This window comes from Puma concolor, chromosome C1 (genome assembly GCF_028749965.1).
Source record: "Puma concolor isolate L17-30 chromosome C1, mPumCon1.1.hap2, whole genome shotgun sequence".
NCBI lineage: Eukaryota > Metazoa > Chordata > Mammalia > Carnivora > Felidae > Puma > Puma concolor.
The window spans coordinates 134,659,771-134,678,130 of NC_141674.1; the positions used below are offsets into that span (position 1 = coordinate 134,659,771).

The 18,360-nt window shown below is 36.8% G+C and overlaps 1 long non-coding RNA gene across 2 annotated transcripts in view; it reads right to left on the minus strand.

Moving 5' to 3' along the window:
• The window catches only part of LOC147578448 (uncharacterized), a 58,816-nt gene that overhangs the window by 16,850 nt on the left and 23,606 nt on the right, over window positions 1-18,360 (minus strand). For both annotated transcript variants that reach the window (XR_015254278.1, XR_015254279.1), the window contains exon 2: window positions 4,290-4,470. This is a non-coding gene — a long non-coding RNA (uncharacterized LOC147578448). The remainder of the gene's footprint in view (window positions 1-4,289; window positions 4,471-18,360) is intronic.

An 18,360-nucleotide genomic window follows, 5' to 3' on the forward strand; every position in this document is an offset into this window, starting at 1 on the left:
AGAAATCACATGGCATTCTAGTTTCACATTCTGTAATTTTAGAAAATATGGTCCATAGAAACATGCAAAATTTCCCTGTTTCCATACTTCATATGGTTCCCTTCTCATCCCTCCTCACTTCTCTCTCCCTGTTCACTCTGTTTTTCCACATGTAAATACTTCCACTTCTGTGAGGAGATACATGTGTTTCATATACTGAACTTTGCTTTTTGGCTTTTTAGAATTTTAAAATATGCAGTGGATATTTATATTTCTAAATATATTCTAACAACATAAATATCCTTTTTTCTCCTTTTCCTAAAGATGAAATATTGTCAAATCAATAATTATTTAATAATGACTCAAGATTAATTATTAAATATTGTTTTTCATCCCAAAATATACTCTTTGGGGATTATAAACTTTCTAGTAACATTGTTGTAGGTGTATCTTTCAAATTCCAAAGTCAAGAATATGGTTTAGGAGAAGTATGTGATTTAGGGACTCCTATAAGTGCTGTAGTTGCAAATATTTGGGGGAAAAAACAAATAACTGATTTGAAATATGGAAGAGAGTCTTTAAGGTAGAGACTTATTTTGAACTTAATTTTTTTGTTTTTTATTGTATTATAGATATATTTTTATTATTGTTGTTGTTATTATTATTATTATTATTATTTTAGAGAGAGAGAGTGGGGGAAAGGTGCAGAGGGAGAGAGAATGAGAATCCCAAGCAGGCTCCATGCTCAGCATGAAGCCTCATGTGGGGCTTGATCCCACAACCCTGAGATCATGACCTGAACTAAAATCAACAGTCAGACACTCAGTTGACTGAGCTACCCAAGCTCCCCTAACCTTTTTTGTTTTCAGCTTTTCCAATAAGGAATATTGGATGACATCCTAGTTACTACTGCTGTGAAACAAACCACTCAAAACTGGGAGTAGAAAATAACACTATTTTATTACACTTCAGGATTCTGTAAGCCAAGAAATAGGACAGAACACTGCTTCACAGTGTCGGGGCTTACCTGGGAATATTTGAACAGCAGGGGACTGGAATCATCTAGAGCTTTCTTCTCAGGCCTTTCTTATACCAGGGATAGGATGACTCAAAGGATAGGCATAACTGGATCTGTCAATTGGAACACCTACAAGAAACTTTCTATGTGGCTTGATATTCTCATAATATAATGGCTGGGTTCCAAGAAAGAATGTGATATGAATGAGCATGAGAATGTGGAAGAAGCCACATGAGTTTTCATAAACTAATCCTAGTCACATAGGACCACTTCTGCTGGGCTCTGTTACTTGAAGCAAATGCACACCTTACCCATAATCATGGCAAGGGGACATAAAATGACCTCTCATGGAAGGAGGCTGAAGTAATTTACCATGATTTTAAAAAGCCAACAAAATTTCATCTGGCCACAAATTATTTATATTTATCACATATGAAAAATAGAATCAGGCTCTGTCAAGACTTTCAAAATGCCTAAACTCTTTATGGGACTAGGTTCAAAATTGAGCCAAGATTCTGTCATCTAAATACAGTCCAGGTATGGATGATGCTCCTCAGTGTGATCCCTCTAGTATAGTCCTTGAGTTTAGTTTTTCTTGGTCTTAAAGCTGGTGAACTAAAGAAATGTGCTATCTTGTTTCACACACCCAAGTACAATAGTAAGGTAGGCATAGGGTAACTGCAAATGGCATTCCTACTCAGAGATGGACATGAGAAGGACAGGAAGTACACAGCAGTCACTGTCCCATAGCTTTTCTAAGATTCAGCCAGTAGGAGTTGCCAATTTCTAGATTACAGCCCAGTCCTATCTCCTGGCCCATGGTTATGGAATTCTCCATGACTATGAGCTCCCTTCGGGTTCTTGTTCTGTCCTCTGTCCTGTGAAAGGCAACCCATACGTGCACCTGTGCAGCTGTTTCAACCTAAGTCCTGCCTGGAAAAATAGGGGAAGAGGGGTTCAGAGCCTTTTTTTTTTTCCCTGTCTCTGTCTCTTTCCATCTAAGCTGCTCTAATTTTTTTTTAATTTTATATGGTTTTTTTCTTGTGTGCTGATTTATCATTTACTGCATTAGACAAAAGCCACACCTACTAATTTTTCTTTCTTGTGCTCCCTGTAAAGGTGCTATGACAAAAATCCCTATGAGTCTTAGAACCCTTGGTGTTCAACAAAACAAGCCTAAGAGAGACTTTTTATACACTGAAAGTGTTTATGCTGCACACCTTAAATCTTTCAGAAGTGTTACAAAGTATGTTATAGTCATCCATTGCTTAATTTTTAGCCTGAAACCATATTTTGCTGATGGTATCCTGGATTTGCCTTGAGGCCTTTCAGTACTTGGAAATACTCAGCTGGTGGTAGTGGGTGTGGTAGCCATAAAAACATGCCACTCAGATGTCTTGCCAGGTGAAGCTCATTGACAGATAATCCCAGCTGTGACACACAGAATCTACTATGTAAGTAATATGGCCATGTTTCCCATGGGCTGTTCTCAGTGACTAAGTGTGGCAAGGGTACTAAATTAAGCATATTCCTGTAAGAGGAAATACTCTCCTAATGGGGGACTTTGGCTTGACGACCCCTTATCTGCCCAGCAGAAATTTCTTAGGACTGCACTATAGTTGGGTACTCTGCCTCTCCAATACTTTTTCTCTCTCTCCTTCACAGTGGACAGACCTGCATCACAATCAGATTTTTTTTTTTTCCCATCTCCTATGGCTTCCCCACTCTTTCCCCTCACAGTATTTACTTGAGTAAATCTCTTGCATATTTAATCCCTTCTTTCTGTCTGTTTCTTAGAATAACTTACACACATAATACTGAAAGTAAGAATTTCACAGTGGAGGCCAGGTAGAAAACTCTGAAACTACCCCCAACTCCTGACCTTTACGAGAGTAAATAAAAAACAGTATCATATCCTGGAATGAATAGAGTTTAAAACTAAAGACCAAAAGAATGCAAGGGTGATACGGGGCGCCTGGGTGGCGCAGTCGGTTAAGCGTCCGACTTCAGCCAGGTCACGATCTTGCGGTCCGTGAGTTCGAGCCCCACGTCAGGCTCTGGGCTGATGGCTCGGAGCCTGGAGCCTGTTTCCGATTCTGTGTCTCCCTCTCTCTCTGCCCCTCCCCCGTTCATGCTCTGTCTCTCTCTGTCCCAAAAATAAATAAACGTTGAAAAAAAAGAATGCAAGGGTGATGGTCTTATTATATATAACCTCCATTTAATTCACCAGTATGACCACTCCAAAAACTTGATGGATTCTGAATAATGACTGTAGACTACTGAAGGCTTAACCAAGGACAGCTGCTGCGCCAGATGTGATATCATTGCATCAACAAATTAGCAAGAGTTCAGGTACTCTGCATGTGACCACTAATTTGACAACTGTATTAGTTTCAGATTAGAAAAGGCTATCAAACAGTTTGCATTCATGTCAGTTAGATAACAACATTCATTTACAGTTCACCTCAGGACTATGTTAATATTCTTACTTTCTGCCATACTATAGTCCGAAGATAATACTTATGCCTAGACATCCCAAAGAATATTACACAGATCATTACATTGATTATGCCATACTGGTCGACAAAATGAGTAAGAGGTGGCTGGCAGCCTACAGGCCAGGTAAAGTCACATGAGCTTCAGAAGCTGAGACATAACAGCTACAGAATTCAGATACCTACCTCTTCAGTGAAATTTTGTCCTCAGACACATGCCAGGTATTTCCTTCAAAATAAAATATGCTTTCTTGCATCTTGTGTGCTCTACCACACAGCGTATGGTAATAAGCCCCTTAGAGTTCTGGAGACAACATCTATTACACTTAAGAATACTTCTTCACCCCATCTACAGAATAACATGGAAGACTAGCTTTTTGTGGGGCCTGCAAGCAAACATTTTTGTTACTTGTAGTGTGACCAGCTATCTCAGTGTTCCTGGCCTGGGACATGAGACTTTCAATGCTAAAACCAAGAAAGCCTTAGAGAAACCAATGTGGCTGGTCACCATAGTTGGAGTATAAAATCTGACAGACACTGTAGTGTTGGAGGCATCAGCAGTGGGAAAAATGTGGGATAAAGCTCATGGTAAGTCTGAGTGAAAGTATAAAATTTCAGACCCCTGGAAGTATGGGAAAAAGTGATGCCATTTCTGGTAGAGAATTATACCCCATCTGAGAAGCAGTTCTTGTTGTATGTGTTACTTATTATGATAGAGATAAAATGCTTGACTTTGGAGCATAAATTGACGGTGAATTTGGAACTTCCTATTATGAGTTGGATTCTATTAGACTCACCAAGTCAGAGGTGGACAGATTCAGAAGCAGAATATCCAGGCTTGGAACAAAACACAAACAGAGGACATAAATAAGCTGCATGAGTGGGAAGTCCACATCCTCATGTCACCCTTCATATTTTCAATAGCACCTTGCTCCAGCTTTCACTATGGCTTCCGTATGGGGGATCTTGTAAGACTAACTGAAAAAGAAAAAAATCCCACTTTAGTTCATGAACAAGTTAGCTCAGTCACAGAATTTGGAGATTTTTATACCACATGTTAATGCTTACCACCATGGAAATGACAATGAAGAAACAAGACACCAAATGAGTTGGCCAGTTGACAACAGCCAACCTTCATCACCATGCACTCTAGAACTACAATGATGTAGTGCTCATGATGTGCTCATGATGGGAATTGTTATGGTAGCAAAGATAAAAACTACATATAGGATCAAAAACACCGATTCCCACTTACCAAGGTAATCTAGCGACTGCTGCCTTCGAACGTCTAATTTATCAGTGATAGAAATCAATGCCTGGGGGCGCCTGGGTGGCGCAGTCGGTTAAGCGTCCGACTTCAACCAGGTCACGATCTCGCGGTCCGGGAGTTCGAGCCCCGCGTCAGGCTCTGGGCTGATGGCTCAGGGCCTGGAGCTTGTTTCCGATTCTGTGTCTCCCTCTCTCTCTGCCCCTCCCCCGTTCATGCTGTGTCTCTCTCTGTCCCAAAAATAAATAAACATTGAAAAAAAAAATTAAAAAAAAAAAAAAAAGAAAGAAATCAATGCCTAGTTGCCAATATGGCACTATTTCCTCATGGAGACAAACCATGCACTTGAAAGCAAATCAGCTGCATTAGGCCATTTTGATCCTGAAAAGGCCAATGGTTCATCATCATAGGTATATAGACTTATTATGAATATGGGTTTGCATTTCCTTCTAGAAAAGTGTGAGTTAACAACATTATTCAAATGCTTATGGGATGCCATACAGGGGAACATCTGGCCTGGGGACATACTTCATAGCAATAGAGATGCTAGAGTAGGCTTATGACCATAGGATCCACTGGCTTTGTCACATGGCACACTCTCCAGAATAGATGGATAGGTAGAATGCAGAAGTAGTCTTCTAAAAACACAGTGAAAGCATAGAGTTAGAGCAAACACTTAAAAAGATGGGAGTGTACCATGGGGCATTTGACAACACTTGGGATATTTTATATCTAGAGACCAGTAGGTAAAAGAGTATTTCTAAGAATAATCGGGTTTTATTCAATAATTACTTTTTATAAGTTTATTTATTTATTTTGAGAGAGAGAGAGAGAGAGCACACACAAGCAGGGGAGGGGCAAAGAGAGAGGGACAGAGAGAACCCCCATAGAGCCCGACTTGGGGCTACAACCCACAAACCATGAGATCATGACCTTAGCCCAAACCAAGAGTCAGATATTTAACCAACTAAGCCACCCAGTCACTGCAATAATTACTTTTTACTCAATGAGGACATAGATATATGCGGAATGCAGGTGACGGACTTGGGTACTTCCTGGCCTTCCTTTGTTCCATCGCAACTGTGAATGGGCATATGTAACCACCTGGATTTGATAAGGATAGGACTACCAAGGGTTCAGCTTCTCAGAAATTAAGGTTTAGTCACTAGTGGGCCACCAAAGCAGCCAAGAAAATTCTGAGAGTGGGAGTTGTTTAGGATGGGTAGTGGAGAAGGGAGAGGACTCTTCTTGATGGCTCCAAGATAGGCCACTATGGCGGGAGCTATAGTTCATCTCCCCTTCTAAGTTTACTCTCAGTAGAAGAGGTCCCAGGGAACCACAGAGAAGTGCTCCTGGAAAGTCTAGAGAAGTATACTGTGCAGTGTAAGCAGTGAACTGTGGTTGCTAAGAAAGTGCAAAACCCATATTTCCTGCTGCGGGGATTCTAATTGACAGATGACCGCCATCTGTTGGTACCAGCATTTTTGTACCACAATCTTAATTCGCAGCAACTTTGGCCTGGCTAAAATTTCTTAGAACTTCACTATAGTCTTAAGATTCTGCTTCTGCATATGCAGTCTTCTTTCCTTTCCTCTCTCCTTTATAGGTGTCATGCCTGCATGACAGTCTACCACCTCTCCCTCCCTCCCTAGGCTCCCTTCTCTTTTTCCCTCACAGCTATTTCCACCACCACCACCCCTCCCCCACCATAAATCTATTGCAGTCTAATCCTATTTTGACATCTGCTTCTTGGAGGATCTGCACTGGGGGTGAGTTCTTATATTTTGAAACCAGAAAAATCCTGATTCTCATATTTTCTCTATGTTCTACCTGAAAAACTAAGTTAAGTTCTCTCTATTTCATCTTTCTGTATTCTCATTTTATGATGCACAGTTTCAGAATATAATTGACTTTGAACATGTTGCCTAAAAATCTCCTTAGCTGGATCTCTCATGTCATTAGTTACTTTGTCTATTTTCCATATTACTGCAGGTGCCAGTTTTGCTTAATTCCTCATCAGTATGTAACAAGGAATCTGTTTTCCTCCAGGTTCTAATAACAGCTTCCTTACTTAATTTTAAGCCTTCCCAACAGCCTCCTCAAGGCCTATTCAAGCGTCTTCCATGACCCAGTTCCAAGGCTAACAACGTATGTTTTCAATGTTGGCTTTTGTGTTTTATTTTATTTTATTATTATTTTTATTTATTTTTTGAGAGAAAGAGAGTGCACGCGCGAGTGAACAAGGGACAGAGAGGGAGAGAAAGAGAGAGAGAATCCCACAAGGGACACAGAGAGAGGGAGACAGAGATAATCTCAAAGCAGAGCTGAGCTCACTCGATATGATGAGGGGCTCAAGCTCAATGGGAATGGGGCTGGAGCTCACCCAGTACGGGGCTCAAACTCATGAACCTATGAGACCATGACCTGAGCTGAAGTCTCATGCTTAACCGACTGAGCCACCCAGGTGCCCCTTGCTTTATATCCTTGATTTTTGAGTTTTGTTTTGCATTTCTTTTTTGTTTTATGACTTCACTCCCACTTCAAAGTACCACATTCCATTTCAATTAGTATTGCTGTATAAGAACCCATTTCAAACTAAGGATATACAGCAAGTATTGTACTATGTTCATGCATTCACTCTTGCTTTTCCCTCATGTTCACAGTAAATCCAAACCCACTCAATATCAGAGACAGTGCATAGACCTTACTGATCAATAGGAAAAGTGCCAACAAAAGAGGCCCATTTATTAAAATGTCCATAGATGATATTTATCAACTGATGACTATTTTGAAAATGTGTAACATTAATGAAAGAAAATGCGTGATGTTAACAACCTAGGGAAAATTTTCAGACTTACAAAAGTATTCATTAACCCTTCCTACACTTAAGATTCTTCTTTCTATCACTTGCTACTACTTCCCTTTCAGTACTGAAAAGCAAATGTCTTTAAAACTGGTTCTCTACTATCCAGGGACATGTTTTTTCTCTACTAATGATCATACAGTATTTTCTGTTACGTTAACTCAAATCCAAAGTTTTCAAACTTCCCTTGTCTCTGCCTTGAAATTTGATTCTTAGCTTCCTCTTAACACCAGTCCTCTGTTTTAGAAAGTTCAGCCTTTCCTATATGCCTTCATAATGCCTAAGTGAAATGGATGTTGTCTTTCTTCTCCATCACTCTAAATCTCATGTTTGCTATGACAAATGGTTAAAAACCTAACTTTTCCCAAAAGATTTTCCTAACTCACTTTCTCACACAGATCTTTCTCTTTGAATTTCTAAGTCTCCATGATACATATGAAAGAGTATGTTTTCTAATTACACATCCTGTTAGTAAATGAGAATAAAACACACATACCTATTAATTTTAATTTATTTAAAATCTATTTCTGGATTAATAAATTAATTTTGTTTTCTTGGGCATTTTTGTACATTTGATTTTTTTTCCTCTAATTCATGGTGTTGATCTTCCTCAGAAGTTTGCTGGTCATTAGTTGTGTGCTTTAGTCTGGGGACAGAATTCTCCCATTTGTCTTCTGGGCTGCCTGATCTCCCTTGTGGGCTATAACATTCTATTTGGGTCCTTAGCTTATTGGTTGTGGTAAATTTCACTTGGATGCCTTTAAAAAATGTTGCACAAATTCAGTGCCTCTGAGCAGTCCTCTTTATTTTGGTCAAGGCTGTATGCTCATTGACCTGTTTCTATGTTTCTTTTCTTTTAATTTTTTTTTAGATTGGAGATGGCAAGCAGTGATTTACAATGTTTGAACCATCTGCCATTTTGATAGAGAAATTGTCCACTGTATATACTTTATTTTATCTTCCATATCACTGACAGGGAATATTTGCATCATCTTGGCTTACACAGTAGCTAAAAGAGTATCTTAAATGTGGCAAATGTTCAATGAATGTTTTTTAGTATATGTGCTGCCGAAGCGAGCATTCAATGAATGTTTTTTGAATGATTTAATTAAACATCTTAGTTTTAATTCATGTTTTAATTCTGACACTATCTTGGGAATATAGTTTTAACCTGAAATGAAACCACAGTATCCCTTTGGATGTAAAATATAAGAAAATATTCATAACCAGAGACAAATTTGGGAATTAGGTTTCACTTCAGAGAAAATTACAGTGTTAGATTCAATCTAAATTTCTATAGCATTTCAGCTTAGACTGGTTTTACTACTTTATGAAAAAAAAAAAGATTTATAAACCAACTAATTTTTTTTTTAAGTATTGTCCTGGATGCTGAGTTTATAGAAATAAACAAAATTCAAAAAAAAAAATCCCGTCATCAAGGAGTACATTTGTGTTAGAGCACAGAGATGTTTTCAAGGAGGCAAGTATGGCTGGAACAGGAGTGCCAGCATAATACCAGATGGTGAGGACAGAGAGATCATGAAGGAAAGATTTTGCAGGAACTTTTAGGCCATTGTGAAGATTTTGGATTTTAATCTGAGCATATGGGGGGACCACAGGAAGGTTTTGATAGGGGAGTGGCATCATTTTATTTAAATTTTAGCAGAACCACCCTAGCTGCTATATAGATGTCAGCCTGCTGAGTAGATATTATTCTGAAAGAGGTAAGAGTAGAAGCCTGAGATCCAGTTAGGGTGCCATTGTTGTTAAACAGGTAAGCAATGATGGGTGCTTGGTTTAGGAATAATAGTAATAAAAGAGGGAAGAAGTGGGCAGATTCTGGGCTATTAACTGAAACATGAAGGACCAAAGGAGAAATGAGTTGTGGAGAAAGAGAAGTACGTATTCTTTTTAAATGTCTCAGAGGTAATATGTTTTATTAACTGAAACCATAGGATAAAAAATTCTTCCAACCACAAGAAGGTATCTCTCTTCAATTTCAGGAGACATTTCAATTTCCAAGCTTTTCCTAGAATGGAATGATCGTTACAGGGACAAGTGCTTTGAATAATATTGTCCCCTAGTCCTTCTATGCAGTGTTCATCACCTTCATTTACTTTTTTACTGTCCTGTAGCAGTCATTCTCAAACTTTTTGATCTCAGGACACTTTTACCATCTCAGAAATTATTGAGGACTCTGGGTCCAGCAATGAGTCAGAAACCTCTTACAGTAATTTAAATAGTGGAAGTTCAATGTAAATAATTATTATCAAGCTTTTATACTAGATTAAATATAGAGTTAGTTACCTGTCTATCTTTATATGTACTATATAAAGTCTAAGGGTACCTTGGGACTGAGAGAGAGTTCCCCAAAAAGAACAAACTTGAAAAGGGAATCCTGTCCCCAAGGTTGGGACTCAGACCTTGTTGAAGTTCTAAAAAACCAACTAGATAGTAGAATTTTGCTCAGTTGTCTGGAAGAGCTGTTCCAGAGTCACCGGACAAAGTGAAATATCCCTCTGAGGAGCAGGTGAGCCGAAGCTAGTAGCCAGGCTTGGAGAGGAAGTCAGAGTATCACTGCCAGAACTGCCGAAACCAGGGGCTAGACAGGCCTCCTGTTTACAAACCTAGTAGACTCTGTGCATTCCTGGGCTGTGTGCAATACAGGTAGGGTGATCTGCTCACTAAATAGCAGATTGATGGGACCTCTGGCATGTGCACGTGCAGAGCTAAAGCAAGGATGAAAAGAGTAGTGATCTGGGCTGGGCTGCAGATGTTGTGGTGTCTGGGGGTCCTGACTACACCACTGCTGCCTGACATTGAAAGCTACAGAAAGCATGTTCTCCAGAAATCTGGCAACGAAACTCCTCCACCTCTAGTGTCACTCCAGTGTTCTTATAAACCAACCTTAACTTCCCATTACTGGCAAAGGAGAAATATTTACAAGGAATAACTCTATTATCATAGAGCAGAGTGGATTCAGAGCTGAGAGGCCGTAAGTGATAACCGGCACAAAGTCCCAAAGGAACTTTTATTTATGTGGGTTAAATCTAGTATAAATTAAAGTTATAAAATTTTTAAAATATTTTAATAACTTATTTAAGCTGGTGATGATAAATCCATTGCATGTCTACATGTAAACACTTTTTATGAAAAAAATATTTTAAAAATTAGAAGAGTGACAGTTTTACATTTTGCAAAGTTCTTTGATGCCTGCTTGAAAAGAAGACAATTGGATTCTTATATCTGCTTCATTCAATCTATTGCAGTATATTGTTTTGGTAGTAGTATTAAAAAAATCAAATTCACTCATAAAAATATATAGTTAGAAAATGGAAGAATATTTTTTGTTTGTTTTGTTTTGTTTAGAGAGAGAGAGAGAGAGACCATGAGCAGGAAAGAAGGGAAAAGTGAGAGAGAGAAAGAGAGAGAGAGAGACAGGGAGAGAATCCCACACAGGCTTCACACTCAGTGCAGAGCCCAATGCAGGGCTTAATTCTACAACCTTGGGATCATGACCTAAACTGAAATCAAGTGTCAGACACTCAACCAACTGAGCCACCCAGGTGCCCCCAAAAATGGAAGAATATTTTAATAGTCTTTTCATATGATCATGGATAGTCTTCTTTGATATAACACCAAAAACTGATGAGATAGCTTCTTGAATGTTGATTACACTGCAAAGTCTGAAACCATACTGATTAAAATTTATACTGTATTGCACTACTATTCATTGATCAATATTGCAGTCTGAATGAATGTTACCAATGCATGATTTTATAACAATTTGTTGGTCATTTGGAAAATATAGTTCATTGATTTCTGAAAATCTATTAAATATTGACACACTTCATTACATAAAAAAAAATCACATTCATTAATAGCAACTTTGATCTCATCAAAGCATATTTAAATATTATGAAGCTGACAAGCTCATAGTGACAGATAAAAGTTTTCCAAAATTTTAATATTCTCTTGAAAACTCAATTTTGTCTCCCTTGTCAGCATATACTATCAGTTACTTTAGTCACTTGTTTATTTTTGAGAAAATCTGACAAATACCCAAGTCAAAATATCCAGAGTTTATCAGTTTGTCATTCTTTTAAGGAAAAATGATGTTTCGTGAAGTTTTTAGCTCAGCTCACAGCCTAATCACACAAGGGCTTTCCTTCAGGTGGCCATCATATTCAGTATGCTGCAGAAGTACTTTATGCATACTTTCCATTTTGTCCCACAGCATATTAGAAATATGTACTCAAAAGCTGAGACTTAATAAAATATGTACATTTTACAACTTCACTGAGGACATGTATAACTGAAATTATCATTTAATACCTGCCAAGCTGTAGCAGTTACCACTACAATACTACTTGACTGCTAGTGTATACGTTGATTCCTGCTAAGGTAACATCAATTTTGTCCACCGTTGCTTTTAACCATCATTTCTTCTTTTCTTCATCATTTCTTTTCTGTACTCTTGTAGATGTTTTTAGTGCATGTACCTTACTTGTCCTTGAGTTATGGCCAGTTATGTTTCTATCTCTGCCATATTTGTAAGCTCCATGACGTCAGGATTTGTATTTGATTTTACTCAATATTTTACCCCAACCACCTCAGTGATTTCCATTTAATAGTAATCTAGTAAGTATTGTTTACATGGGTAAATTAACAGATTTTTTTCTCCTAAACTGGAGATAGTATATTTTATAATCCTGTTGATGATCATTCCCATCAAGTCCTTCTGTACTTAAGCTGTCTACAATGTCATGTTGTAATATATGTGTGCATTGTAATTTATATTTACCAATACATAGGAGTAATCGTTTGCCTCACAGGAATATATACACATGTGTGATTTTATTTTAATTATTAATTTACTTCTCTGTATATTTTATGATAATGGAGTTCCTTATGGACAAGGAATATGTCTTTTTTCTTTCATTTTGAAAGTATAGTGTGTAGTATCTTGTATGTATGAGTGATTCAAAAATTGATTGCTGATGAATAAATAGACATTTTTTGGATAAAAAGCTTATTCACACATAAAAAAGAAAGGCAATAAATGATGCTGGAATAACTAGGATATCACATGAAAAAAAATCTAGACACAATCCTTACACACTTCACTAAAAATTAACTACAAATGTTTCACAAGCCTACATGCAAAAGCACAACTATAGAACTCCTAGAAGATCACATAGCAGAAAACATGGATGACCTTGCGTTTGGTGATGACTTTTGACATATAACACTAAAGGCAAGATTCATGAAAGAAATGATTGATAAGTTGGACTCCATTAAAATTAAAAACTTCTCTGTAAAGGACATTTTCAAAAGAATGAAAAGACAAAAAAAACAGAGAATGAAAAGACAAGCCGAAGATTGGGAGAAAATATTTACAAGACTTGTTTGCTAGAATATTGTTATTCAGAACACACAAAGAATTCTTAAAGCTCAACAATGAGAAAACAAACAACATGGGCCAAACAAACAACATGTTATTAGAACATGGGCCAAAGGCTTTAACAGACACCTCACCAAAGAAAATGTACAACTGGCAAACAATCGTATGAAAAGATCATTATCATTGGGAAATACAAAGTAAAACAACAACGAGATACCACTATACACCTATTAAAATGTCCAAACTCTAGAACACTAACAACACCAAATTCTGGTGAGGGTGTGGAGCAAAAGGAACTCTATTCATTGTTGAGGAGAATGCAAACTGGTAGAGTCACTTTGGAAAACAGTTTTGCAGTTTCTTGTAAAACTAAACATACTCTTTCCATACATTGCACAATTATGTGTGCCTTGGCATATACCCCAAAGTGTTAAAAATTTATGTTCACACAAAAACCTGTTCACAAATGTTTATATCAGCCTTATTCATAACTGCCCAAATTTGGATGCAACCAAGATGTAGTTCGGTAGGTGAAATAAATTGAGGTACATCCAGACAATGGGCTGTTATTTAGCACACACATACACACAACGGCTATCAAGCCATGAAAATACATGGAGGATATGTAAGTGTACATAAATAAGTGACAGAAGCCAATTTGAGAAGTTTGTATACCAAATAATTTCAAGTATATGATATTTATATATGACATTCTGGAAAAGGCAAAGCTGTGGAGATGGTAAAAAAGATCAGTGGCTGCCAGAGGTTAAGGGAGAATGAAGGATGAATAGAGCAGAGAGGATTTTAGGACAGTAAATTACTCTTTATGAAACTATAATGGTGGATACATGTCATTATAAATTTGTCCAGTTCCACAGAATGTACAATACCAAGAGTGAATCTTACATTATAACAGTGTGTCAGTGTCAATGTAAGTTTGTCAATTGGCTTGATTATACCATTCTGGGAAGAATGTTGATAATCAAGGAGGCTGTGCATGTATTGGGGCAAGTGGAATATAGAAAATCTCAGTACTTTCTGCACAATTGTTCTTTGAACCTAAAACTACTCTAAAAAATAAACTCTATTAAAATAAAAACAAAGAAGAAAGGAACTTTGCTTGTATGCTGGTGTCCACTGAATATAATCCATACTATATAGATTATAAAACATATTCACACAGAAAATTTTATTTTACCTTATTATAAACCAATTAAGTACAAAATACATATATTATTAACCATTTCCTTCACTTGTCATAGCTCCACATTCATGCTGTTGTTAACCAGTCCTCCCAATACTGTTAGATGTTATCTTTTGGTAAAGCTTTGGCTATATAATATATGCAGACAAATGGATGGATTGATAATTAGTTAAACATTTAGATAGCTTAATTACACTGTTAAAATTATTATAGGAACAATAGTCAACATGTACTGACTATGTACAAAAACTGTGCCAAATGCTCAATATTGTCTCATTTATTTTTCTTAACAACCATGTAAAAAGGTTATATATCTATTTTCACATAAGGAAACTGAAGCATAGAAACATCAAGTAAATTTACAGAAAGCCTCACAGCCGTTAGAACCAATGTTTGAGCCCATGTACTCATTCTATTATGCTCTTAAATACTCTAATGTCATCCTTTTAGCAAAAATAGTCATTAAATATTATGTTAAAACATATTATTTTGCTAAACATTCTAAATCAGACACTGTCTAACCTTTTAATGGTTTATAGCCCAAGATGCCCATTGTGCAAATGTAAAACTTGTAAGTGGAATTTGCATTGGCCCTAATCATTTGTTTTACATGATGGTATGAAATTAAATAATTGTAATGATTTGAATTCCACTAACCCTGCTATTGTAATAGAATAACAACCTACAGGGTCCTCTTTTTGCTCACCAGTATTTTCAGGAGTCCCCAAGGAATGCTCATTAAACCTATCTTCTCCCATCAGTTGTTGGCAATTGTGATGGTTCACTTTATGTGTCAACTTCTAGAGTGGTTTTGGATGAAATTAACATTTACATTGGTGAACTTTGGGTAAAGTAGAATGCCTTCCATAGTGTAGGTAGGCCTTTTCAGTTGAGGGGCTGAATAGAACAAAAAGACTGATTTCCCCAAGAAGAGAAAATTCTCCAATAGGCTGCTTTGGATTTCATCTGCACCATCAGCTCTCCTAGGTCTTCAGTCTGCTTTCCCACGCTGCAGATTTTGGATTTCAGTCTCCATAATCGTGTGGGCCAATTCCTTACAATAAATTCTTTCCTTTTCTTATGTCTTTTCTTTTCTTTTCTTTTCTTTTTTCTTTTCTTCTTTTCTTCTTTTCTTTTCTTTCTTTTCTTTTTTTTCTTTTCTTTTCTTCTCTAGAGAACCCGGACTAATATACCAGGCCCCACAATCAATGACCTAGCTTGTCATGGTGCCCTACTTATATGTGGCAATTTGTGACAAACAGAAAAAAAAAAGGCCTCTTGCTCTTTTGCAGTATTCTGCTAGAAAGCTCCCAAATCAGAGCTGCTTATAACCCAGTGTTTTACACAGTTTTTCTGTACACTTTTTCTTTTATAGTCTTTTTTCTCCTTGGTATCTATGAGATTGGGCTGAAAGTACTCATCATGGTGTAATCAGAATCACAATTCCCCTTCTACAATGATTCTAGTTTAAACACTTAACTCTCATGCACAGCTATTCCTTCTCTTGGGATGAATTATCTCCTCCTGTTACTGTCAGGTTGGTCTGTTACACTATTTTTCTATGACATGCTTCAGACATTTCTGTTCCCCAGTAGAGTTCTTTCCTAAGGTTCACCTCAGATGTCATGCAAAAGAAATTTTCTTATGGAATGCCTCACCAGGATTCTAAGAATGCCCAAATATGTCTGAATCTCAACAAAGATAACATTACCCAACAAAGTTAACATTTCTGCAGTCTGCTATAATATGCTGCAGAAATATTCCTTACTCTTGTTCTAATTCCAAGGAATTCATATTCTTTGGGAAAATTAACCCTCATGCATCCTACTTCATTTTTTCACTTGACCAGAGGTTCAAAAAGCACCAAACACTAGAAGTTCCACTAACTTCACATATGGACATGGAAAGCTCTAATTTTACCCAAATCATATTAGTGTAAGAAGAGTTTTATGAATGAAAGATAAGGAAAAATTCTGTTCTTCTATAAGGGAGTGATTTGATATACATGTACAATGTGTCAGCTGACCAGTAAGCACATATTTATGAGGGCAGTGGGGTAGAATGTGATATTTGAATGCCCACCCCAATCTGTCATATGTTAATATTAATATTAATTAATAGAATTATAATTATATTAATTATATAATTAATTTTATAATATGTAATTAATTATATACAAATAATTATAATTAATATTAAATAATATCTGTCATATATTAATCATCACTGCGTAAAAAGATGAGATTAGGGAGAAAAAAGCAAGGATAGAAGAATATACATTCTAAAAAGAAGTTCTATTTAATTTTTTGAGACAGTGAACAATGACAGCTAATTAGGGTTTAATGTTTAACTAGGTAAGGTCACAACTGAATTTTTGGTTTTCCTCCTATTATTAAGTCTTCTATAAAAAGGTGGAATTTTAGAACCTATTTGAAGATCAGAGAAGAAAATGAACTTAGAACTCCAGGGGATAAAAAGAAGATTCTCCAGACATTAAGATAACTTCACTACTACCCACTCATTATCTGTCTTATAACAATAGCCACCTAGTCAATGATTCATCCAAACCAAATGTGCAAAGTGTGCAACAAACTTTGAATAAGTCAAAAGACTTATACTCCATTTGCTGGTATTAAGATCAAGGTGTTAAAGTTGAGGAAATAGAAAATAAAAGTTGATGGAGAATTCACTGCAGTTGTTAACTCTAAGGGGTTTCCAAGTCAGCCAACCTCAGTCATCTGTTGTTCAAACAAATGTACCTCTATTATGCCCCCAGAACTATGCCTACTGGCCAGAAGGATGCCCTCTAGGTGATATCAGGAGGTAGCAATGATACAGGTCTGATTTGAGCTAAGATACATTTCTACCACATTAATATTGGATGTGTCAGCATTTAACTGATACTATAAAGGACAAGTTTTCCTGTTACTGAATTCTCTACTTATTTTAAAATCTCAAAGTATTATTGTTATAATTATAAGCACAAATTTTTAGCTAGAGAATCCCTCCTTAAAAAAAAAAAAAAGGCTGTTAATGATTCTGTATGCTAAAACCTCCACACCTAAAAGTTACAATGTAGTTAATGCCATTAGGTTTTCTTAATAACAATTTAGGGATAATATTCTACATTTGAATATCTTCTTAGTGTTCGAGCTAATTTTGAACCAGGATATTTAATACACATTGATAGATTTTTAAGAACAGCATTTGAGTGTAGACTAGCAAATAACTTTCTTTTATACTGTAATAGAAACTATTTACTGCCCCAATATGTTAAAACTTTCTTATTCTCTTTAGCTACATCAAGGGTACTCAGGTATGTCCCTTGCTAATACTAGAAAGCATTATTTTTCTTCTCCATATATATTTTCTTTATGTTTATTTATTTTTGAGGCGGGGGGCAGAGGAAGGAGGACAGAGGATCTGAAACAACTAATGACCTGAGCTGAAGTTGGACACTTAACTGACTGAGACACCCAGGCGCCCAATGTATTTTCTAGTCTTTCATGACTATAATGATGTTTCCATTGAAATGCTCAGTCTTAACTATGTATTAATCATACAACAATACTAATCATTGGAAGGATTAGCAAGTTTTAAATAGTGATGATGATTCTACAAATGGGAAATAGTACCAAAACATCCCATTTTGCCCAACATCACATTCCTCTTAGTGTTTATTTTTAGCTCCTTTGAAATAATGCTTTTGTGCTCTAGAGCAACACTATTGGTCACCTATCTAATATCCATTCTTCCTTAATTTTTCTTTGTTAATCTAACCACAGATTTACCTAAGACACCAGGTGGCTACCAGCTTTAGAAAAAGGGGCTCCTCCTTAAGACCTACCTAGAGGGTGAATCTTTACTGAATATCAGGCAGTTCACTCCTTTCAAGCCTGATTTAGGAAGAATTTAAGAAGGATTTTGTTATATAATTTCAGACAAGGACTCCGTTGAGGAAATCTAGGAGCCTCTGAAAAAGATTTCATCCCTCTTGGAGAGGTTCACATCCTCTTTCTTCTTGACATTTAGATGGTTATGTGAGGGTGGGATGCTAAAAGCTCATCAGTAACACCAAAAGGGGTCAAATCTAAGGACCTTAGCTGACAGGAAGAGGATGCTTGCGCAGA